Source organism: Herpailurus yagouaroundi, unplaced genomic scaffold, assembly GCF_014898765.1.
Source record: "Herpailurus yagouaroundi ecotype Mexico unplaced genomic scaffold, PumYag 196, whole genome shotgun sequence".
Classification (NCBI taxonomy): domain Eukaryota; kingdom Metazoa; phylum Chordata; class Mammalia; order Carnivora; family Felidae; genus Herpailurus; species Herpailurus yagouaroundi.
The window spans coordinates 904,664-928,515 of record NW_024412427.1 but is presented as its reverse complement, the minus strand read 5'-3'; the positions used below and the strand labels follow the sequence as shown (position 1 = coordinate 928,515).

Here is a 23,852-nt window from a genome sequence, read left to right as displayed (position 1 = left end):
TCTCTGCTCACACGCATGCTCTCTCTCTCTCTCAAAAATAATAACTTAAAAAATTAAAAAACAAAAAAGATGAGTTCCTGGATGCTGAGGCAAATGAAAAGCTAACGCAGACCCAGGGCGCTGACGTGGGACGACCTTGGTCATCTGTGCCTGCTCCGTGGTCTCTGGACTCTGGACTCTTGGCTTCTCTCCTCTTGTTCTAGATGCTTCTCTTGCACCCAGTGGTGTGCGGGAGGCCCCTCAGCCTAGCTCGTGAGAGCCCGTCATTAAGTTTTCAGGACTCTTGCCAGCTGGTTGTGGAACAAAGCCATTTAGAGAAATTAAATTATTTAAGCTCACACTTCAATAAATTCTATTAACAACAAAAGTAATACATGCTAAAAACCCATCACTTCCTTATCTTGCTACCTCTCGCTCTGCCCTGGAGGTTCCTTGCGTATCTTACAAGAGACACGGGGACATCCTCCCTCCCCCCCCCCCCCCCCCCCCGGTGGTTGCCGGGGGGCCCGGGGGCACAAAAAAACGCCCCCGTGGGGGGGGTCTTGGCCCGGGGGGGGGGGGGGTTGGGGGAGCGCTGCCAGTGGGGGCTTGACTTACCGCTTCCTTGGTGTCCCAGGCTTAAGGGCGTGATGGATACAATGTTAGCAATGCACGTTGCGAGCGCGTCTGTCGCGTCTGTGGCTGACACGTGAGTGGCACGACAAATTCAGGGAATGTTCTTCCCGTATTCGAAGGCTGTTACCCCACACAACAAACACGATCTGACCCGCATTTTCATTGCTTTGCCCTCGTAAACAAAAATTTCAGCCCGCGTTTCATGTCGAAACTACACTCGTTCGTTCTTCAGGGCTGTGGGGAGGAGGGGGCTCCTCTGTCGCCGGGCGTTTATTCCTAGTGTGATCTCGTCAAGTCGTGGCTGCAGGGCAGTGATCGTTGGCTTTGGATACAAGAATTTGGCAAACCACCTGCAAAACCCTTGGGTGGGAATTAACTGGCGGGGTATGGAGTTTGTAATAAAGAATATTTACAACCGGGTGTGATTATTTGTGACTTCTGTGCAACGAACACATCCTTTAGCCCAGTTAAAATGTGCACCCGCACGCATCTGTTGTCCTGGAGGGCCGTTCAGATCCAAATCTCTCTTCAAGCCTCTCTCAATTCCCCTTTCCTATCAGCATAGAGAATGCTTTTCCAGTCGTAGACCGGACTCCCTGCTTTTTGGTCAGGGTCATAAACTCAGTGGAGGGACAGGGACTGTAAATGAGCAGAACCGGTTGTGGTGAGTTTTAGTAGGGAGGGGTGTTGTCCTCGGAACCAGGCAAACACAGGCTGTCTCCAAAGGGGACGCCTGACATCCGGTTCCAGCTGGTGGCTGCCGTGGAGGACTGTGGGCCTGTCGTGGCCCGGCCATCTGGCTTTTCAAGAAAATCCAGCAACTCAGACTTGGGTGCCAAATTTCCCGATTTGTTAATAGTGACAATTGATGCTTACGTGAAAAATAGGGTTTAAGCTGGACAAAACATGCCTGTGGCTAACTCACGGCCTTCTGTGCGTGCCTCGGCTCTCGAGGCCTTTCCCTCTGAGGCCCCCTTGCGTCTGGATTCTTGGGGCTCCCAGCGTAATCTCTGTAAAGGGTCACGGTTTTGGAAGTCAATGCCAAGCAAATCGAGTAGCCAAAGCAGCATGACTTGAGTAAGTTGGAGGGAGTGTTCTTGAACGTGGAGGAAAGCGTCACGGAGGGAAGAATGGTTCGTATCCCAGACATGTTGTACGGGCACAATTAGGTGTGTAACTTGCTAATTGTTCATCTGTGTAATGGGGAGGATACTACCTACTATTTAGAGATGATATACGTCAGTTCAGAGCTGGGCCCGCGGTAGGTGCTCAGAAATGGTCGAGTCCCAGCAGCCCCCAGGAGCGTCTGGCCCTGGGTGACGAGGCTAGAGAGGGTGAGAACCAGGTGGCCGTTCGTAATGGCGGGGAGGACACCAAAGAAATCGAAGAATGTGCGGTACCTACTAGGCAATCAGGGGTCTTTAGCACCAACTAGAAAAGACGCGGGGACTGGTCAAAGATCTTTCTCCCAGATAATCTCAGAATAGCTTCAGGGAAGCATTTCCCAAACCCCAGTCTCAGGCACAGCCTTTTCGTACGTGGGCCCATCACGAGGTACCTCCCTGTTGTTTGCCAGATGGCATTATGTAGATTACTCACCTAATACTTTTTTTTTTTTTTAAAGTGATTTGCTTTTCAGCTTAAATGTATTTTAAAAAGAAACTATACTGGGGTACCTGAGTGGCTCAGTCAGTTAAGCATCCGACTTCAGCTCAGGTCACGATCTTGCAGTTCATGAGTTCGAGCCCTGCGTCGGGCTCTGGGCTGACGGCTCAGAGCCTGGAGCCTGCTTCAGACTCTGTGTCTCCCTCTCTGTCTGCCCCTCCCCTGCTCATGCTCTGCCCCCCCCAAAATAAATAAAACATTAAAAAACAATAAAAAAAATAAAAAGAAACTATATTAATTTATTTCTCCAATCGAATGCAAATTTACTGAATTCTACCGTGTGCCGGGTGCTGTTCCAGACCCTGGGGCACAGTAGTGAAGGGAAGGAAAGACGGGGAGGAAGGAAAAGTAGATGGATGGCTGGATGGCTGGATGGAGAGACAGGTGTGTGTCAGGTAGTGAGGAGTGCTGAGGTAAGGGGGGGACGGGGGTGCTCGCATGCAGCTTTAGCTGGGAGAATCAGAGACAGCCTCTTTGCGGTGGTGGCATCCGAGCAGGGACTTGCGTAAAGGACTAGAGTGAGCCATGGAAAGATCTGGAGGGGGGAAAGCATCCCAGGCAGATGGGCCAGCATGTGCAAAGGCCCTGAGGTAAGTCTGAGCTTCCCATATTGGAGGGGCATCAAGGAGGACGCCGCATATTTACGTGGCGTTTGTGAGCCTAGGAGCGTTGCACATGCCACGGGTGATACCACAGGTAGGTGCCGACGGTCAGGGACTCGTGACATCAGGACAGAGACAGGTGGCCTTTGTTGTTCCTACCTCACGCTGTCCCGGAGAGCAGCGTTCTCAGTGTCACTGTGGACCCGGTTTAGAGCGAGGTCTCCGCGGTCCTCCGAGGAAGGAGGGCCGCGGGTTCCTCCGGTTAGAGGAGAAGGCTGTGTAGACGCTGCCATTATCTCCCGGCTGCTCTCGAAGGGCTGGCCATCCAGAGGGAGAGGCGAGGAGGAAGAGAAGAGACAAGATGCGAAACCAAACAGTTGCCGCACCTGAGATCGTCACACCAGGGTTGAGGGGTGGAGAGCTTCCATGCCTGTCTTGCGGGTCAGAGAGCTGAGGCTTAAGAGGCAGATGGCTGAGTCTCTCCTCCCTAGGCTCCTGCCGGCCTCCCCGTGACCCCACATCCGCTTGGATGACCCCTCGCCAGGCTGGCCTCCTGGCTGGTAGTCTCTGTGGTCCCATGTCGACCTCTTCTATCAAAAACACATTCAACAATAAACGTGCTTTATTATATTTTTTAGTTTATTTAAAGAGAGAGAGAGAGAGAGAGAGAGAGAGAGAATGAATGGGGGAAGGGCAGAGAGAGAGAATCCAAAGCAGGCTTTGCTCAGAGCAGAGCCTGGCGCAGGGCTCAGTCTCGCAACCTCGAGATCGCGACCTGAGCTGATTTCAGGAGTCGAACACTTAACCGACTGATCTACCCAGGCGCCCCAACAGTACGCATACTTTCAATGTTTTCTTTCAAATGCCCCACTTCCTGACCACCCTATCCTAACATTTCTGCTAATATTCTAATGCTCCCCAAGGCAACAGTTCTCGGACCTCACTGGGAACTTTGACCTCGACATGCCTGCTTTTTCAGCATCCACGGAAAAGTTCAGCCTTCACTGTCTGTCTCGTCCAACCCAGATCCCACATCCCAACCTTATAATCAATCCCCGCACACGCCCTTTTGCAGACCCCGCCGTTCGAATCCTATCCTCTCTCTGCTCGTATGTGGGCAGAGAATGACGTAGAAGTCCTACAACGCGACAAAGAGGTTGCGCTTGAAATTCCTGAACTCAGACCTCACACTCCCCCTCCAAATACTCCCTCTGCATGGCAGTCGATACATTTAAAAGGCAGTTGACAAAATGGGAGGGACTATTTGCAAACCATAAACCTGAAAAAGGGCTAGCCTCCAAAATACGTAAAGAGCTCCTAGAAACCAATGAGCAAATAATCCGATTTAAAAATAGACAAAGGACCTGAATACACCTTCTTCCAAAGACATACGAACCGCCAATAGTATATGAAAAGGTGCCCAACCTCATCAGGGAAATGCTAGTCGGAACCACAATGGGATGGCACCTCATACCGGTTAGGATGGCTGTGATAAGAAAGGCAAGAGCTAACAGGTGTTGGCGAGGATGTGGAGAAAAGGGAGCCCTCGTGCACTGTTAGCGGGAATGTGAATTGGTACAGCCACCTTGGAAACAGTCTGGAAATTCCTCAAGGTATTAAAAATAGAACTATCATGGGTTCCTCCAATCCTACTCTTGGATGTACACACAAAGGAAATGCAATCTCTGTGTCCAAGAGACAAGGTAGCATCACTCACAATAGCCGAGATATGGAAACAACTTAAATGTCCTTCAGTGGATGAGTGGATAAAGAAAATACAGTATATGCATATACATAAGGGAATCTTATTCAGTCATGAAAATCAAGGAAATCCTGCCATTTGCAACAAGGTAGCTAAATCTGGAGTGCGCCCTGCAAAGCGCAGTAAGCTGGACGGAGAATGACCAATACTGTATGGGGTCACTTATATGTGGAATCTTAAAAAAATAAATAAATAAAGGCCCGTTTCACGGAAACAGAGAGTAGAATGGTGATCGCCAGGAGTTGGGCGGAAATAAGGAGATGGAGGTCAAAGGGCACAAACTTTCAGTTATGAGAGGAGTAAGTTCTGAGGCTCTGTTTACATCCTGGCGCCTAGAGCTAATAACGCCGTATCACGTAGTTGAAAGTTGCCCACAGGGGCGCCTGGGTGGCGCATCCCACTCTTGGTTTCGGCTCAGGTCATGATCTCATGGTTGTTGAGTTTGAGCCCCGCGTCGGGCTCTGCCCTGACAGTGTGGAGCCTGCTTGGGATGCTCTCTCTCTCCCTCTCTCTCTGCCCCTCCCCTGCTCATTCTCTCTGCTTTCTCGCAAAACAAACAAATAAACATTTTTGAAAAGTGTTTAAAAATAAAGTTTCCGAGAGTAGACCTTAGGCATTGTCCCTACACATACGTAAAAGTGTTAACTCTGTGAGTGATGGGTGTGTAATTACCTCGATCCTGGTTTTTATTCCACGACACGTATGTATGTCAAATCATCACGCTGTATCACATGTATGTAAAATCATCACTTTAAATAGGTACAACGATTAGTCAATTATTTGTCAATAAAGTAAAAAAGACCCCTCAAAACCAAAAAAACAGCCCCAAACCCCCAAATGCGCCCAGGCACGCTTCTCTACTCCTTCAGTGGCTTCTTCTGATCCCCTGACTGAACTCTCTCCCATCCCTTCTGTCTCCCCCACTGTCAGCTGCTAACCTGGCCGTACACCTCACTAGATGAGCAGAAGTTGTCAGAAATGGGACAGATGCTGCCCCCCAACACCTGTTCTCTCTTTTACACCTCGCACTAGAGCCCCAATGTTTAGCTAGAAACATGGCTGCCCAGACCCAACACTGCAGCCCCCAGACTCCTTTGCAGCCCGATGTGGCCAAGTGACTGAGTACAGGTCACTGTGAGCGAGCCGAAGTGATGAGGACGATATCCGAGCAAGGCCTGTGGCAGACAAGACTAATGTTCCCCCAAATCCACTCTCTCTTTGCTCCTTTTGGCAACAGAAATCCCGCTGTTTTAGCTGCATCCGTGGCCATTCCCCTAAGATGACATTTCCCAGCTTCCCTTACAAGAGAAAGGGTCATGTGACCAAGTTCTGGCCAATGGGCCCCTTTGTCAAGGTCTTCATGGCCACTCCACCCATGGCCTGTCCCCCCAGACCAGGCCAGAAGGGAGATGGAACCAGGGCTGGAGGGAGTCCGGTGGAGCCGGAGGAGAGAAGAACAACATCGCCCATGGAGGTCAAGGGGCCCCAGTTCCCCTGCACTCGCCCCAGACCGGGAGCACCTCGAGCCCAGTGGAGGAAGGCACCAGCATGGCATCTCAGGAAGTTGTGAATCTCAAAGAATTTTTCTATAACCTCAATAAGAACAAGACAAGTTTCAAGCCACCGTGCTACAGAAAAGATTTCATGATCTTTTTATTGTCTCTAGAGAAAACGGTCTTATGAAATTATGGTCATAAGAAAGGAGTGTGTCTCAACAATGTAGTAAAAGAAGGAGAACAGAGAAGGATCGGGAAGATAATAGCAACACGATTGATAACTTGTTGCTTTTCCTGAGTCGGGGGTGTTTGTGGTCAATGCCAGCTTTTTTGACATGCCAGAGTTATGGCGATTTCTTTGCTTGAAAGAAAGATTCCCTTCCAAACTTCATTTCAGAACCATATTTTATAAAACCACTATCGGTTGGTTGGTTGGTTGGTTGGTCCAAGTAAGAGTCCCTGAAATTGGATCGGCTGGGGACGGGAGAGGAGTTGCAAGCTCAGTGTCCTCTGGTCCCTGGAGCCACAGGGACCGTCCCTTGAGAACGGCCCCTGGCCCTCCTCCCTCCACCAGCTGCCCCCAGGATCCCACAGAAATGGCCAAACCCTGGAGCTCAGAAGTGGCAGTGACAGGAGGGTCTGGTGACAAATTTTTGTGGCTTAGCAGGCCGGGTGGGAGATTTCCTCCAAAACGTGTCTGTCTTAGTGTCTCTGCATAGGAGAGCCCCTTACAGTTCCCTCCAGCAAATGAATCCCCTCCATCTCCGCCCCCCAGCCCTTATTCCTGAGGCCAGGGTGAGCTAGGACTAGTGGGTAAGTCTTGAATCCATGTTTGTGACATTGCCTCGTCAATTATTTGCCCTCTTTAGGAGTAGCGTTGGGGAATGGCCAGAAGAATCCAGAATTCATTTCTAGGCTCATTAAAAGAGATGGTCAGGGGGCGCCTGGGTGGCTCAGTCGGTTGAGCGTCCGACTTCGGCTCAGGTCACGATCTCGCGGTCCGTGAGTTCGAGCCCCGCGTCGGGCTCTGGGCGGATGGCTCGGAGCCTGGAGCCTGTTTCCGATTCTGTGTCGCCCTCTCTCTCTGCCCCTCCCTGCTCATGCTCTGTCTCTCTCTGTCTCAAAAATAAATAAACATTACAAAAAAATTTAAAGGAGATGGTCAAGAAAAGGGAAAATAACAAGCCAGTTCGTTGGGGCTGTTTGGGCCACATCCCCATTCAACGCTTGCTAACTCCCTGCAGCGGCTGGAAAGCTCTTACACAGAAGCCGAAACTGACCAGGCGCGAGTGACAAGGGAATCTGTGCTCGGAAGGTCACCGGTGGGCTCGGCCAGAGGCTCTTCTTCCGGCAGCGACTCTGGCTACATCCTTCCAGGTTCATGTGCTCTGGGAACGTTAGCAAACACCTTCCAGCATCTGGTTGGCTCCGATTGGGTCAATCGTCCATTTCTGAGCCAGTCCTGGAGGGCAGGGAGAAGGGGGCTGCAAATCAGCTTGCATCAGCAGGAGGTGGCGGTGAGGGCTGTATTAATGTCCCAGGGCTGCCTTCATAAAGCACCGCAAACTGGGTGGCTTCAAACGACAGAAATTTGTGGAGGCCGGAAGTCTGGAATCAAGTGTCAGCAGGACCGAATTCCCCCCGAAGGGTCTCGGGAACAATCCTTCCTCGCCTCTTCCAGCTTCTGCTCGTTGCCCCCGAACCTTGGCGTTCCTGGGTTTGTAGCTGCGTCCTTCCCATCCCTGCCTCCCTCCCACTATGTCCCTGTTTTAAATTTCCCTCTTCTCAGAAGGAAGGACGTTCTCAATGCGTCGAGACTCCACCTAAATGCAGCACCTCATCTTGCCTTATGTCAGTAAAGACCTGCTTCTCTGTCTCTCTCTCTCTTTTTTTTAAAGGTTATTTTATTTTGAGAGAGAGAGAGAGAGAAGAGAGAATCCCAAGCAGGCTCCACGCTCAGCATGAAGCCCAACGCAGGGCTTGATCCCAAGACCCCGGGATCATGACCTGAGCTGAAATCGAGAGTCAGACACTCAACCGCTTGAGCCCAGGTGCCCCAGCAAAGACCTCTTTCCAGATCAAGTCACATTCACAGGTTCTGGGTGGACGTGAATTTTGAGGGGACGCTGCTCAACCCCGTCAAGGAGTTAATGGCCGCAAACCCCGTGGCTGAGAGGGGACGAGGTGAACACCTCAAAGGAAAATCAAGGTCCTCCTGGAGTGAGAAAGGGACTGGATGCTGGCTACCACTTAGCACACTTCTCCCTGCGACATGCCTGCTGTGTGTGTGTCTAGCTCTGCTTGAACACCCCCACGGATGGGGGGATCACTGCTGAACCGGGCAGTTTGCTGCACAGGCAGGTGATCCCCAGGGGGTGACCCTGCCCTGGGGTTCACCATAGGTTTTGTTTACCGCCTTGGTTATTATTTGATCAAGGAGCACGGGCTTCCCTGGCACAAAGCTGATCTAAAGGAGTTGCGGGTGGGAGGGATGGGGGTGCCCCGGTCAAGAAGGGGGGGGCCAGAAACTGTACAACGTGTGAGGCCGGAGACCCGGGTTTGGGGTTCTGCCTCAGCTCCTTGCCAGTTTTGTGACCTTGGGCAAGTGATTTTTGCCTCCGTGAGCCTCAGTTTCCACATCCGTAAAATGGAGGTGATACAAGGCCCTACCTCAGAGGTTTGCTGGACAAACAGAAATGCCAGATGGGAGAAGGTCTGGGCACCCACACGGAGTGGGGATCCTCCAAAATTTTCCCCTCGGAAGTGGGCAGGGCTTCCTGCCCCACACCCAAGGGCACCCCCAGCTCCCGCTCTGACCGAGGGCCAGACTCAGTTTCCGTAACTGTTCGTGTTGCTCTCCAGCACAAATACTTTTCCAAGCGGCGGAGGAGGAGGCTGGGATTTCGACACGAGACACACGACTTTCACAGAGCGATGCTTTGAAAGTGTTTCCAGACCGTCACATGCTGGGTCCCGTCCAGGATACAAAAGAATTATCATGGATGGTTTGGAACGTGGTTGCGGAGGTTTTCCCCCTCGTGAAATTTTGAAGTGGAAGAGCTGACATTTTGCTTTTAATTGATCCTCACAAGAAGTGAAACGTTCCCAAGTAGGTTATTATGTTGAAAACTTCACATTCTAAACAAAACAACTTTAATCAAATTTAGTTCTTAAGAATTATTTTATTTAGTGTTACGAAGGGAGGCACACCGAAATATTGTACAAAAAGTTACATTCATGTGAGTCTCTTTGTTACAACATTTGAGAATCTTTAACAATTTTGCACATAACAATAGCGCACATAAAGGCAATACCTTCCACAAGCTGTGTGTATGTGAGTTTCCCACTGGATTGGGCACTTTGTACAAACTTCCAGACTCGGGGCACAAAGCCATCCCAGCCCTCCTGACTTGACACCCTGGACTGGTGGTTACTGAGATATGGTCCCCAAAGCTCTCACTGCCACATTGCTACTCACGCAGTTATAAATATGGCATCTATTTTTAAGCTGATCAATACAGTGTTAATATCTAAAGTAACAGAGAGCTTTTTTAAGCCCCCAATTTACACGTAGAAGGTAAGTAACATGTGTTGTGTGCTTTATTGATTAGATGGATAGATACCTACCCAGTTACAGAACCACTGGTGAAACACAGTTTTAAATCTGCCTAAAATGACTACAAAGTGGGCATTTGTCTCCTTGACTTTCCAAAAGCCAAAGGAAACCTAACGTCAAATGGCCACTATCGTCTGAATCCACAGCCCCTGCGGTGCACACAAATTTTCTACTCTGCGTGGAGATTGAGCACAATATTAATCATGTTTGTCTCCCTAGGCAGTAGAATAAGAGGGAATTTTAGTATGGTTAATTATGCTTCTCTGCGTTGTCAGACATTTCAAAAATAACCCTATTAAAATGTGTAATAAAAATTTAAAAGAAACTCAAAACTCACTACAAACCATAAGGTCAAAGGGAAGCTGTGGTAGAGTCGGTTATTGTTCAGCAAACATTCACTCCCTGCCCACTCTCAGCATCGCGTGCTTTTCCGCCTCACCCTCACGGAGGTTGGGCTTGGTCATGTGACTTGCTCTGGCCAATAGGAGGTGGGCTGAAGCCACAGGGTGTCAGTTCCCAGCCTAGGGATTGAGAAGTATTGGGTGTTTCCTCTCTCTCCTCCAGGAATTCCCATAATGGGCTTGTTCCAGCACATTTAGCCCGGATTGCAGAGTGAGAAACCTGTTACAGACCTGAACCTGACCTGCAGCCTGAAGCAAGGCTGGGCCAGCCAACTCAAACATCTGAAAGCAAAAAAGAAACAGTAAGATTTCTGGGATTGTTTGTTATGCAGCAAGTACTGACTAATACAGAGTCCAAACAGGTAGGCAGTGTTTTTACCTCACTCACTGAGTATACCCTTGCCATGCCCAAAAGCCCTAAAATAAAATAATGATACAGGTGTTGCTTTCAAAAATAGAAAGTCCTTGGGTGCACTTGGGTGGCTCAGTGAATTAAGCGGCCAGCTCTTGATTTTGGCTCAGGTCACACTCTCAGGGTTGGGCTCTGTGCCAGGCAGTAGAGCCTGCTTGAGATTCTCCCTCCCTCTCCCTCTGCCCCTCTCCCCCATTCATGATCTATCTCTCAAAAGAAAATAAGAAAAGGAAATCCTGAAAAATATGGAGAAAACGAAAACCCACCCACACCCTGCCACTCAAGTAGAGCCAGTAAGAGCATCTTGGTGCACATCCATCTAACCTCTTATCTCTGGTGACAGACGAAGCCAATTAGATTAGGAAGAGAGATAAAAGGCAACCTCATCCTTCAAATGGTTCACATCAGGACCTTGGAGGCATCCCTGACGACTCTTCCCTCCTACATCCCGTCTGCCAGCAAATCCTTCAGGCCCTGCAGAGCCTGCCCTTTCGCCTTGTCCCCTCCATCACCATCACCTCCACCACCGTCTTTCACCTATAGTCTTGCAACCGCTCCCGTTCTGACCTCCTCATCGACTGTCCACACAGCAGCCAGAAGGATCCGTTCAAAACCTGAAATTCTGAAACTCGGTTCATGGCACGCTTCCCATCTGACGTGCCCACGACTCCCCCCGTCACTCAGAGAAGCACTTATCATGACTCCGAGGGCCCCCCATGGAGTGCCCCCCTTTTCCTCTCTGACCTCAGCGTCTCCCAATCTCCTCTTGGCTCAGTCAGCTCCAGCTTTCACTGCTGCCTCAACACATCCCACACGCTCAGCCTCCCGTCCTTGGCCCTCTCTGTGCCTTTCGGTGGGAACAGACACGAGGCGGGTACTCGTATGGCCCACCCCCTTGCTTCCCCGTGTCTGAGATTCAAAAGTCGCCTTCTCAAGAACGCCTTCCCTGGCTACGCACTCATACACACACACACACACACACACACACACACACGTACACGTGCACACACACTGATACTCGATGTTCCTGCTTCCCTGCTTTACTGTCCGACATGCCACGTGCCTGAATTCTCACTTACTTGTTCGTGTATTAACCATATCCCCTGCTAGAATGTGAGTTCCACAAGGGCGGGCCAATTGTGACGCTTACCACGGGAGATTCCGTGCCCAGAAGAGTGCGTGGCACTTGAGTAGACGCTCCGTGAATATTTGTTGAATGAATGACTAAATGAGTGAATGGATGAAAGTGTGTAGAATGTTTCAGATCCATAAGAGAGGGGAACTGCACCACAGAGGATGCACTCTTCCATCGTATAGGCTGAAAAAAGTTGATAAAAACTTTTTAAACGGAAGGCAAATGTACAAAGTAATAAAGGCCACTGGTAGAAGAAGCAATAAATATAATGGCTAAAAGCAGGGAGGCGAAAGGAAGAAGGGGCAGTGGAGGGAACGTATGTGAACAAAATTCCTTCTCTCTCTGGTCCCTGGCCGTTGTTTAGGGTTGATAATTTAAGACACAGCGCTCTACATTTGTTCCTTAAAGCAGAGGCCTCAATGCTGTAAAATATGTCCCTCCGTTGTATGCAGGGTGGCCCAGACACTGCTTCTAAAAATTTTCAAGTTAGGTGCCAAGTGTTGAAATTTGGGGTATTTCATATTTAACCGTTTCTCTTAAAAAGATCTGGCCACGCTGGGCCTGCATTCTGGAATCCAGCCACCAGGTGGCGCAGAGTAGCAGCCCCTCCCATTACATGTGGCTTGAGTCCTTGGTTTGCCGTAGGCTCTCTGGGCTTTTCATTCCGGGTGTAAATATTTAATGGTAAGAAACTAAAAAAAAAAAAGAAACAAAAAATTCTAACAGCAGTTATTTCAAATCAGTGGGGCCTAGGGGCATTGAAAAGATGCGAAAGGAGAGTAGCTCGTTTAGAACCTTGTTCCCTAGGAGAGGGTTTATACATGAAGTCAGGTACATGCGCCTTGTTCACATAATGAAGGCACCAATTAGGTTTTAAAAGTCACTTAAAAATACATTTTTTTACTTTAGAAAAATTGAAAAACACTGACAAATATAAAGCTCAAGGATAACAACTGCCCGTGCCCTGCCAGCTGCTACCAGCACCTTGGTACATATTCACCTAATCGTTTGTCTACTGTGATAAATCAAGCTAGTTAGAAACAAAGACGGACATCTGGATAGGTGGACATTTCCACATCGTTGAGACCACGCTGGGTATAAAACGTTGTGACACTTGCCATTTTAGATTGTTGAGTATTGCACACGAGGCTGAGTTCATATACACATTGCCTTTGCCAATGTCAAAAACTGCATCAGCACTTTCTCCCAGCATCTGGCTTTTTCTCTCCTTCTGAGTGTGTAGAAAATTGAATTATGTGTGAACCAAGTCAACATTCCAGTTTTCCTGGCAAAGACTGATTCTGTCAGTGGAAACAGAGTGTTTTCATATTCCTCCTCTCTCCCCATCATTCCATGCTTTTCTGGTTTCTTGGTGTGCATATTTCGCCTCTGGATTTGGCACTGTGAGGCTGCTAAGTTTTTCCAGATTTGGGGTCCGATGCCATCCTAAATCTCTGGGTTTGACAGGCTGGGGCGGTGGTTTCTGAGATATGAACCAAAAAGCTCTCTCTGAGGCCGTCTCTCAATCAGATGACAACTCAAGAGGTGAGAATTTGCAGTGACACTGCATTCGGAAGCCAGAGTTCACTGCCTTCCGCCTGAAATGTACCCGCACAGTGCTGGGCACAAACGAAGTTCCCACCAGGTCCTCGACGGTGGAAACCAGACCAGGTAGCTCTTGGCAGGAGATGTAACAGTTTTGCTCCAAATACGCTCCCCTCTTCGCCAACATCCTCCGATCTGAACAGCACTTACGGCTTTCTGACACCCTAGCACCAATGGCCAGTCTGACTTCTCTGATTCCACCGTGGGTTAATTTTTGAAGACAATCACAAGGGCCCCCCATGTCCACACCTGAGATTTCCAGGCTCCCAGGCCCTTCTGTGCCGACTGGAAGCCCGATTCCTGGGACAAGGTGGGGAGACAGGAGCTGCCACCACCCGTCATCACTGCACCTTGGAGCTTGCCCTCGGGGCAGTCGCAGGTGCATCGGCAGCCCTCCTTCCCCCCCCCCCCCCACCCCTGCCCGCCCACGCACATGATGCGCTGGGCAGTTCCCGTGACTTTCCCGCTCACTTCTAGGTCATGACAGATAGCAGTGTGATGACGAGAACAGTCACGTCTTCTAGTCACTTCCAAGTGTAACAGCCATCGAGACCCAGCAATTAACATGCCACCTCACATCCAAGTTCTGAATTTCATTCGTGTGACACCTGTCCCCTACCCCACTCTTACTTCTTCTCCTCCCCACCTGACCGCGAGGAGGCTAAGGGACACGAAGGCCTCACGTGACTGGCGCTGTTAGGATGCGGCATCGTGTTTTCTGGGCTCCGTGGTGTTTGTAGTGGATTCCTTCTGTCATTGGGGTGTGTGTGTGTGTGTGTGTGTGTGTGGTTCCTGGGAGCTCCACCCACTGGGAACCTCTGAATGAGCTTCCTTAAAGGCAGGGGACGTGTCTCCTCTGGCTGGCCACTTTCCATTTGGCCCGCAGACCCTTGGCATCCTGGGGTCCAGCGCCTTCCCTTCGCTGGAATCCTTCCCATTTCCAGGCAGGCCTCTCGCTGGGAATCCCAAGGGACCCCAGCCCAGCTGCTTCCGTGGGACTCAGAACCGCTGGGTGGAAGAAACTCACCCCTTTGGCCCACTCTGGAGCTACTTCCGGTTGCCACTGGCGGTAATCCATCACCTTGCAGGGGCTGAGCGACCACAGTCTCAGTCTCCTAGACTTTTCTAGGCCCGGGTCTGGCAGTTCAGGAGACTGGAGGTGCACCGCAGTGTGTCCCCAACTCCGTCCTCTCTTTCAGCTTCTCCAACCTCCTCGAGGTAGGCCCTGAGCTAAGGGTCTCAAAGCCGATTTCCAACCCCCCCCCCCCTTGCAATTCCTGCGCAGGTGGAGGGGAGGGCACCTGTTACCCATCGGGTTACTCCTGACCTCTGGGGTTTCCGCCAGACTGAAGGCAGGAAGAGTCCCCTTCTCACAGCCCATGGCTTTCATTTCTTTCGACGTCTGTTCACAGCTGTCATCTCCAGCCTGTGTCAACTCCAGTATGGAAAACAGCCGCATCTTCTTCTCATTCTCTTGTCCCTTTGTGACAACACCACTCATACAAGGCGGAGCCCAAAGACCGGGCCAAGGCTGGAGTCTCAGAAGGGAGCGCGGGTGGCTGGGACACCGCCCACTTCCTTTCACCCTCCTGTTCTCGCTGGGGACCCCTCTCCCTTGCCTGGCCAATGAGGCCATGGCAACCCCTACCCCCCTGACTACAGCGATTGGCTCAAGAACGGGGGCGTGGCCAAGGCTAAGCCAATCAGAGCCAAGGTACTGCACCCTGGAAATGACTTTTAAGTCTCCTGAGACTGCCTTTCTTATTGGATGGCTGAGGGCTGTGGCCCGGGGCCGGGTCTTGTCTCCTTGCTCCCAGCAAGGAGAGCCTGGTCGAGAATGAGGCCAAGACGGCCGGCAGAGTGAACGTCAAGAGCATTTTAGGCGTCAGCCAGTGAATTTCTTTGTGCTCATTTAAGCCAGTTCGTGTTCTCCTTTTCTTTCACTTGCAATCAGGGGACCTGGCTGATACAGAAAGAGGAAGAATCGCACCCCAGGAGGAAAAATGATTAAACATCTCATCGGAAACATGCTGAGTCTGAAATGCCTGATGGGGGCGCCTTGGTGGCTCAGTCGGGGAAGCTGTTGACTTCGGCTCAGGTCCTGATCTCACTGTTTGTTCCTGAGTTCAAGCCCCACATCAGGCTCTGTGCTAACGACCCGCAGCCTGCCTGCTTTGGATCCTCTCTCTCTCTCTCTCTCTCTCTATCTGCCCCTTCCCCGCTTGCACTCTCGCGTGCTCTCTCGCTCAGAATAAACAAATAAACTTAAAAATAAATAAATGGAATGAAATATCTCCTTCGCTTAACTCCCATCAAGAGTTTCATCAGTGTATCCAGTCAGCAAATATCTCTGAAGCACCTCAGTTTCCCCGACACCCCGAGCAAACTGTTATCATTCAGATGTTATAGGTAAGGAAATTCGGACTTCGGCCAAGACAGGAGACCACGCTGGGATGTCGGAGCCGGGACTCAAAGCCCTTGTTTTCCCGTCAGGCTGCACCAACTGCTCTGAGAGGTGCCCACGTTTGCCAGCCAAAGCCTGTTTGCTTATTGGATCATATCCCGGGAACGAGCTCCTGGAGCAGCAGGGCCCAGGCTGTACCACCCCCAGGAGGTTGGCAAGACGTGTCAAGGCAGGGTGGGCAGCAGTCCCTCTTCCTCCTAGGGAGCCGTGAAATCATGCCTTTGAGGTCCAGTGAGTCTGATTTACCCTGGAGTCTCTCACGCGGCTTAACACAATGCCTCGCATCCAGGAGGTGCTCGATCATAGTTTACCGAGCGAAGGAGATAATGAGGAAAACGTCTGCCTCAGCAACCAATGCCAGTGCTATGACTCAAGCCGTGCGGATTGTCCCCTGGAGAGGACCGCGTGCACATGCAATTCTGTGTCCAAGAATCTACCCCGCAGACACATTTGCACATAGACTCCTATCAGGGCCGCATCACAAGGTTGGGCAGGGTGTGCACTGCCCAACACCGAGAGGCATCTTTCTCACCACGGGAGACGGGGGAAGAGGGAAGATCGCTTTTCACGGCCTACCTTTGTGTGCTGTGTGACTTCTTTTCTTTTTAGCATAGTCATATATAACTTATCCCAAAGAAAAACTTTATCTAAAAACCGAGGTGGTGTTTAAATGTCTTACTACATTGCTTGGCGCATCAGCCATTCTTTATTATTACCGTCACCGTTTTTTAAAAGAAAACGCTGCATGTCATTACACCGCAGAGACACACGAGGGCGCGCCAGGCATCTGCTGAAGGGTTTCATAGCAGCAGTCACCGAAGGCTAGAATGCCGGGAGCGCAGGGGTGGGGGAGAAAATCCTGGGAGCCTCCTAGGACGAGAGTGATTCTTGGCTCCTTTTTGGTCCGGCGGGCCGGCCTTAATGAAATGCCAGGGCTCCTTTCCTGAGTGGTTCCCTGCTGGGAATCAGGGGGACAGCCCATCGTCCGCAGGACATGGAGAGGAGAGCTATGAAGGGGGAGCTGCCGTCGGGAGGTCCTCCTACCCCCGGACCTTAGCATCCTCATCTACGCGAGGGATAATAAAACCCACCTTGCTGGGCTGCTGTGACGATTAAGCAGGGGCTCTCAGAGATCGAGAGAGGCCTGAGCTAGTACTCTCGGTAGTGAAACACTGGAAAGGAGAAGAGAGAGGCACAGAAAGAAAAAAATGCCCCAAACAGAGTCACCAAAAGGGAAGTGGCTTTTACAGGGTCAGATTTTAAAACTGAGGCCTTTCACACACACACACACACACACACACACACACCCCAATAGTACTAGGTAGAGACAGAGAGGGTGGGGTTCGTTTAAAAATAGTAATTGATGTGGTCTGACAGGGGACCCAAGGTTAATGATTTTCTCTGATTTCTTCTGCCATCCACTCAATTCTGGCAGCGCTTCCCTGTGACTTGGGTAGAACCTTATTTAAAGATAACACCAAAAAAATCCTTTGCCGATGCCTGTGGCAGACAGATTGCTTCTCGGCCCGACAGCTGTCCTCCCTTTCTGCCCTTCCCACTTTGTCCCAGCACAGAGCAGATGGCAGTGTGCTCAGTGCAGAGATGATTTACCCCCAGTCCCCGGGGAGGTGAGTTGAAATTGATCTAAATCATTCCCTTTTGCTGGCAATTGGTTCACTATTGGGCGTATGCCTTGGTTCTGGCCAATGAGAAGTGAGTGCATGTCTCCTGGAGGCTTCTGGGAGAGATTTTCCTGTGTGATAAGACAAAGGAAGGCACTTGAGAAAATTCTCTTCTGTCTGTCCTGTCTTCGGACATTGTCAGACTATCCGGAGCTGCAGCAGCCATCTTGTGACCATGAGGAAAAGACCAGGAGAATTGCAGAGGCCTATAGCCTCATGTCTGACATAATGGAGCTGTTGAATTCACCAACCCTGGGACCATCTGATTCAGGACTTCTTGTTATATGGTACGCTTTCTAGAAAACTTCTAGCTCAAACATCTTGGGGATGATACGTTACTCACAGCCGAAAGCGCATCTGATGACACAAAGCTCCTTAGGAACAGAATGAGGCAATGCCCAATGCCTTCTTGGGCAGAATGCAAGAATTTGCATTTCTAACGAGCTCAGAGAACCTCACTTTGTGCCACCCTTGCCTCAGCTGTGTTTGGCTGGAAGAGGCGCCTGCCGGCGGAGTAAAGCTCAGGAGTCAGGCAGATGCGTTTCAAGTCTCGCCCCAGTCCCGTGCTGGCCGTGTGACCTCGGGCCAGTGAGTCGGTCTCTTTGCACGACTTCCTCATCTGATAAAAGAACTCCCAGCTTTCCCCTCAAACCTGCTTCTCCACAGGACCCCGCCCCCACCTCGGTATGTGGCAGCGCCGTTCTTCCAGAAGTTCAGCCCCAAGTACTTGAATCAGCTTTGTGGGCTCCCGTCCTCTCACACCTCACCCCCAGTCCGTCGGAAAGATCTGTTGGTTCTGCTTTGAAGGTGCCCCCAGAATCGGACCACTTCCCACCCCCTCTACTGCTGTCGCCCCGGTCCAGGCTCGCGTCAGTTCCCTCCGAGACCGTGGTGGCCACCTCCCCGCTGGTCCCTGCCTCCATCATCACTCCTGATACTCTGTGCGTCACACACAGCCGGAGAGATCTCGGTAGAACAAAGAACCATCGTGTCCCTACTCTGCTCAGGATCCCCCGTGGCTCCCCCCCTCAGTCAGAGTAAGAGCTGAAATCCCGCAGCGGCCTTCAAGGCTCCTGGAGATCTGATCTCAGCTCACCCTACACTACACGTACTCTGTTCCAGCCACACTGGCCTTCTTGCTCTTCTTCCTGCCTTCTGCCTGGAACAGTCTTCTCCAGATAGTCGCCTAGCTCCCTCCCTCACTTCCTCCTGGCTTCTGCCCAAAGGTCACCTCCTCAGTGAAGCCCGCCCTGATTGCTCACCTAATAACCGACCCCCCCCCTAACTTCTGCTCCCCCAACATTACCCCTGGCTGCTCCATATCCTGGTCCATTAGGTGCATATTTGTGTGCCTATTTGTTTATTTCCCTCTGTCACTATTTTTTTTAATGTTTTGTTTATTTTTGACAGGGAGAGAGACAGAGCAGGAGTGGGGGAGGGGCAGAGAGAGAGGGAGACACAGAATCAGAGGCAGGCTCCAGGCTCCGAGCTGTCAGCACAGAGCCCGACGCAGGGCTCAAACTCACGGACCGCAAGATCATGACCTCAGCCAAAGTCAGATGCTCAACCGACTATTAAAAGGCAGTCTCTGGGGCGCCTGGGTGGCGCAGTCGGTTAAGCGTCTGACTTCAGCCAGGTCACGATCTCGCGGTCCGTGAGTTCGAGCCCCGCGTCAGGCTCTGGGCTGATGGCTCGGAGCCTGGAGCCTGTTTCCGATTCTGTGTCTCCCTCTCTCTCTGCCCCTCCCCCGTTCATGCTCTGTCTCTCTCTGTCCCAAAAATAAATAAAAAACGTTGAAAAAAAAATTAAAAAAAAAAAAAGGCAGTCTCTATGACAGCAGGGTCTGAACCTGCTGTCCTGTTTACCTGGACATATAGTAAAATCCGCTCCTTTTGTGGTACAATCCTCCGAGTTTTGATACGTACATAGAGTCGTATAGTCGCCACCACGATCAGGCTGCAGAGCCGTGCATCACCTCCAGAAAGATCTGCCCTTTGCCAACCCCTCCTTCCACCCCACCCACTGGAAGTCACCGATCTGTCCTCTGCCCCTCAAGTCTTGCCTATTCTAGAATGTCACAGGAACGAGTCGTACAGTCAATGGCCTTTTGAAACTGGCTGCTGCCACTCGGCATCGTGCTTTTGAGACTCATCCGTGTTGTTCCTTTCCTCGGTGGTCTATCCCTGTCGTGTTGCTGAACTTCGGGCTATGGTGTACCCGGGCTTCTTCGTCGCTCCCCCAGGTGAGGGCATCTGGGCCGGTTCCCGTTTGGGGTGATCGCAAATAAGCTTGTCGACGCGTTCACGGACAGGTTTTTGCATGAACACGGGGCGGTCGTGTCTCTAGGTTAAACACCCAGCAGCGGGATCGCCGGGTCGTAGGGTAGGTGGGGTCTAACCCTGGGAGAGACCGAAGACTGTTGTCCAGAGTGACATCTCCCATCCCTGCCGGCACCGCGGGGGACCCACAGCCACTCGGCAACCCCACACCTGTTATGCTCTCACCGTTGTATCTGGCCAAGCAGGCGCTCAGGGCGTATCTGCTGAATGAACCAATGGCTGAACCGGATGCTGTCACACCGGGCGGTTCTCGGGATCGAGTGGGACAAAGTTTGGAAAGCACTGGCCACAGGCCTCCCCTTGAATGCACTCAGGACCTGAAGGTCATTGTTGACATCAGGGGCCACCTCCCCAGGGGCAGCGTCCCCAGCTCCACCGGACAAGGTCCCCGGCTCACCCACCTCCTCTGTTCTGATCTCTGGCTGCCTGAGCTCCAGGCTTGGGGGATAGAAAGGTCTCCCCTCCTCAGGAACCGGAGGTAAGAATCCCCCCACGCCTCGCAGGACCCCCAAACCTGCAAGCACATCCTGGGCCAACCTTGTGGCTCTCTCTGCTCCAGCCGAGGAGGAGCCCAGGAGCCTTGGGTCCCACTGTGTTTTCCTTGCCTCCACGCTGGAAGGTCCCCAGGCTGAGGAGGGGAGCGCGTCTGTTTTCCTGGCTGGCCCCGTCCCTTTGAGGGGGCCACCGATGCCATCCCCCCCCCCCCCCCGTCGTCTGTCGCGGTTCCTCCCAGTTTGGCCGCTGCTTGGCCTCCCTCACCTCACCCACCCCCAGGGGGACCTGTTTGCAAAGTCTTTTCACTACCTTTGCCTTTTCACAACGACCCCTCCCCTTCCTGCTATTGTTTTTCTAGGTTAACTGAAAACGCTCCCCTCTCCTAGCTGCAGAGGAGGCCCGCAGACAACGCCAAGCACAACAGGCCCAGCGTGGAGGGGGCCTGGGGCCTGTTCAGGCAGAGCCGGGGGGACATGTGTGGGGGCCAGGAATGTGAGCTAACGTCGCGTGGGGCAGCAGCCGGCTGCGGTGGGGACGCAGGCAGGCGCAAGGGAGTCGTAGGCCTCCTTTCCGTCTCTCTCTGTGCTTCTTCCTCCCTCCTGCTTTCCTGATCTGAGCAAATAATCCCTGCATTATTCTCCAGTAATCCATGTTATGACTTTCCGAGCACATCCCACCAGCAGGAACCTGCGGCGAGGTGTGGGGGTGCGATCATAGAAACCCAGAGGGCCATGGTGGGGGGGGGGGGCCGTGCCCTCGAGGGGACAACTGGCTATACCTGGAGACCCTTTGGGTTGTCATGACTAGGGGGCAGGTGCTGCTGGCATCTAGGGGTGAGGCCGGGGATGCCGCCAACCTTCCTGCAGCGCACGGGACGGCCCCCCGCAACGAGGAGGTGTCTGGCCTAGAATGTCAGTAGTGCTGAGGCTCAAAAACCCTGGTTTCTCACAATCCCGTTGTGTGAGACGAGGATACCGGGGTCCACAACAGCTAAGTGCATGTCCAGGGACACACAGGCATGAAAGGGCAAGGCTATTTCAACCCAGAAAGCCTGGTCCTGCTGTCCTCCTGTGCCTCCTGCTGTTAGAGTTCACGGGCGGGCGTGGAAGGTGAGGGTGCTGGGAGGGAGGGGCTCATTCAGAGCCGGGGGGGGGGGGGATAAGGGGCCCGGGAGGCGTTGGTGGTGGAGTTCTGGGGGCTTTCCGCAGAGGATGAAGGCAGGGGGCTTTGGAAAGATTCCCAGGGGAATGGGGGAGCCTCTCACCCCCCACAAGCTCCTCTTGCGGCCGATCCGGGGAGCTCCCCTGCAGTACCAGACAGTGAGCAGCAGAGGGCGCGAGAGTTCCTCCGCCGCCTTTCCATCCACCTCTCGCTGGAGAGGAAAGAGGCGTGCCTCAAAGAAAATGCGGAAAATACAAAAAAGCAGAACAAAGAAATCGACATTGCCCACGTTTTCGCCTCCGCGGACAGCTAAAAATTTAAACAGTGAGCGTTTCCTCCCTGTCTTTTTCCGAGGCAAAGGTGTTGACGCTTTCTGTTTTGTTAGTTTTCCACCATAGGAAATGGTTTTCCACTCATCCCAGACGTGTGATCTCGTAGCCCGGGTTTTCACAAGAAGGTCCTGTCAAAAGACTTTTGCTTCGTCTAACCGGCTCTTCAAATCACCCGGAGCCGCTGAGTGATGGCCGTGGAGCGGGGGTGTCTGCAGCCACGTGTACCAGACTCCGTGGGCGGGGACCTTAAGAAGCTGGGGAGACAGACAATACCCAGGGTCATTTCAGATCTGGGGCGACCCATGGGAGGGAAACCCCGGGGCGATGTGTAGGGGAGCTCCTGGGTGGTGGCCGCAGGGAGGCTTTCAGAGGAGGGGACGCCTGAAGGACCTGGATGATGACAAGGAGTCAGCCTGGGGAAGAAGGAGCTGCCGGTGGGTGCTTTTGATGAGGGAGCAGTGGGGCAGTTGCGGGCAAGGTACAGGCTTACAGGACCCCCCCCCCCCCCCATTCCGTGAGATATGTGAGATATTCCTCGGACACTCCTGGCTCCCCAAGAACAAAGGAAAGGGGTTTATGTTTGCCACGGTGATGTGGGAAACCAAGGCAAATGAAAAATTAAATTCCCTTACTGCCTACGGCCCATTGACAAGTCCTGGAAACCGGCACAGGGATCTCCCCCTAGGACCTCAGCTGCCTCCATGATGACACTTTGCTGGGGGCAAAAGGGAATCTTGGCTTAACATTATGCTGACCCCCCGCCCAGGAACCTGTAAGTCTACTCTAACATATAAAAATTCCTTTGGAAACTTTTTTTATCTCAACTCCTCCAAGATATACGCAGGCAATCATACGCGAAGCTTCTGGCGCCCTGATAGACATCTGAAGGGTCTCACGAGTGAGGTTTTACCAAACGGTAATAAAAGGCGTTTTCTAACATAGCCAGCCCCTCAAGGTCCTGGAAGCCTGGCTTCCCAAATACCTTCGAGACTTCCTCTATCCCTAACCCCTCCCAACCCGAGGGTATATAATCAGTTACCCATCACCACCCCAGTGCAGCCTTCCGACCCATGGGTCCTGTCTCCATGCTTTAATTACATCACCTTTTTGGACCAAAGATGTCTTTAAGAATTCTTCCTTGGCTGTTGGCTCTGGACCACCCCACCCCAAAACTTCATCGCTTTCACCAGGAACACGCCTGGCATGTTTGAAGAAGAAATAGGCCGGGCAGGAGGCACCCGGCTGGAGGCCAGAGAAGGGGGGGGAGAGTGTGAACGGCCAGCCTGTGGGCAGCTGCAGTGGGGATGTGCTCATCACACTCTCTTGGGGCGAGGGAGCTGCAGGAGAAAACTGGGGGGCCGGTGCAGTCCTCCGACAAAACGTGACCTTGGCCCAGGCCAGGTGGGAGCAGTGGACAGAGAGGTGATCAGATTTAGGGTGTGCCTTGGAGGAAGATCCCTGGGGCTTGGTGAGGGATGGGACGTGAGGGACCACAAGGGGTGCCTCTGGGTCCCTGGAGAAGGAAGGTCCCCTGCTCACCCGTTGCCTCCCCGCAGCCAGGAGCTCGCCAGCCCAGACATTCTGCTTTTTGACTTCCACGGTGGGGGTGAAGAGCAAGGTGCTGAACGAGGAAGAGGAAGACCTCGGTGCCAGGAATCCTTTGCATTTCACTTTGAAAAATTGCTATTCGTTCGCTCTTTCAGATTGCAAAAGTAGCGACTAGTCGTTGCGGCAACATTTGTAAAATACAGGTCGGCACAGAGCAGGGAACGATGGGTCTCCATGACCGCACCGTACAGAGACCCTTAGGCAGTCGGGGAAGGCTTCCTAGAGGAGGTGACCTTTAAGTTGAGATTGAATGGATGAGGAGGAGCCGGCCACGGGAAGAATTGGGTTTAACCGTTCCATTTAACCTGCAACCATTCTCCTTTCCATGCTTACTTCACTTCTCACCTTCTGGCATAGTTTATGATTTCCCCGTTTCTTTCTTTCACTTATTGTCTCTTCTCATTGGAATATCCGAGAGCGGTTTCGCTTGCCAAGGAATGCCACAGGCTTAAAACGGGGTCT

General features: G+C 52.0%; 1 long non-coding RNA gene across 1 annotated transcript; it reads right to left on the bottom strand.

The window, feature by feature from the left end:
• Positions 1–369: 369 nt before the first annotated feature.
• LOC121012079 (uncharacterized) lies at positions 370–22,172 on the bottom strand. The gene is made up of 4 exons (XR_005781930.1): positions 22,162–22,172; positions 18,385–18,394; positions 14,567–14,576; positions 370–463 (listed from the first exon to the last, which is right to left on the bottom strand). It is a non-coding gene; the product is annotated as an uncharacterized LOC121012079 (long non-coding RNA).
• Positions 22,173–23,852: the final 1,680 nt, after the last annotated feature.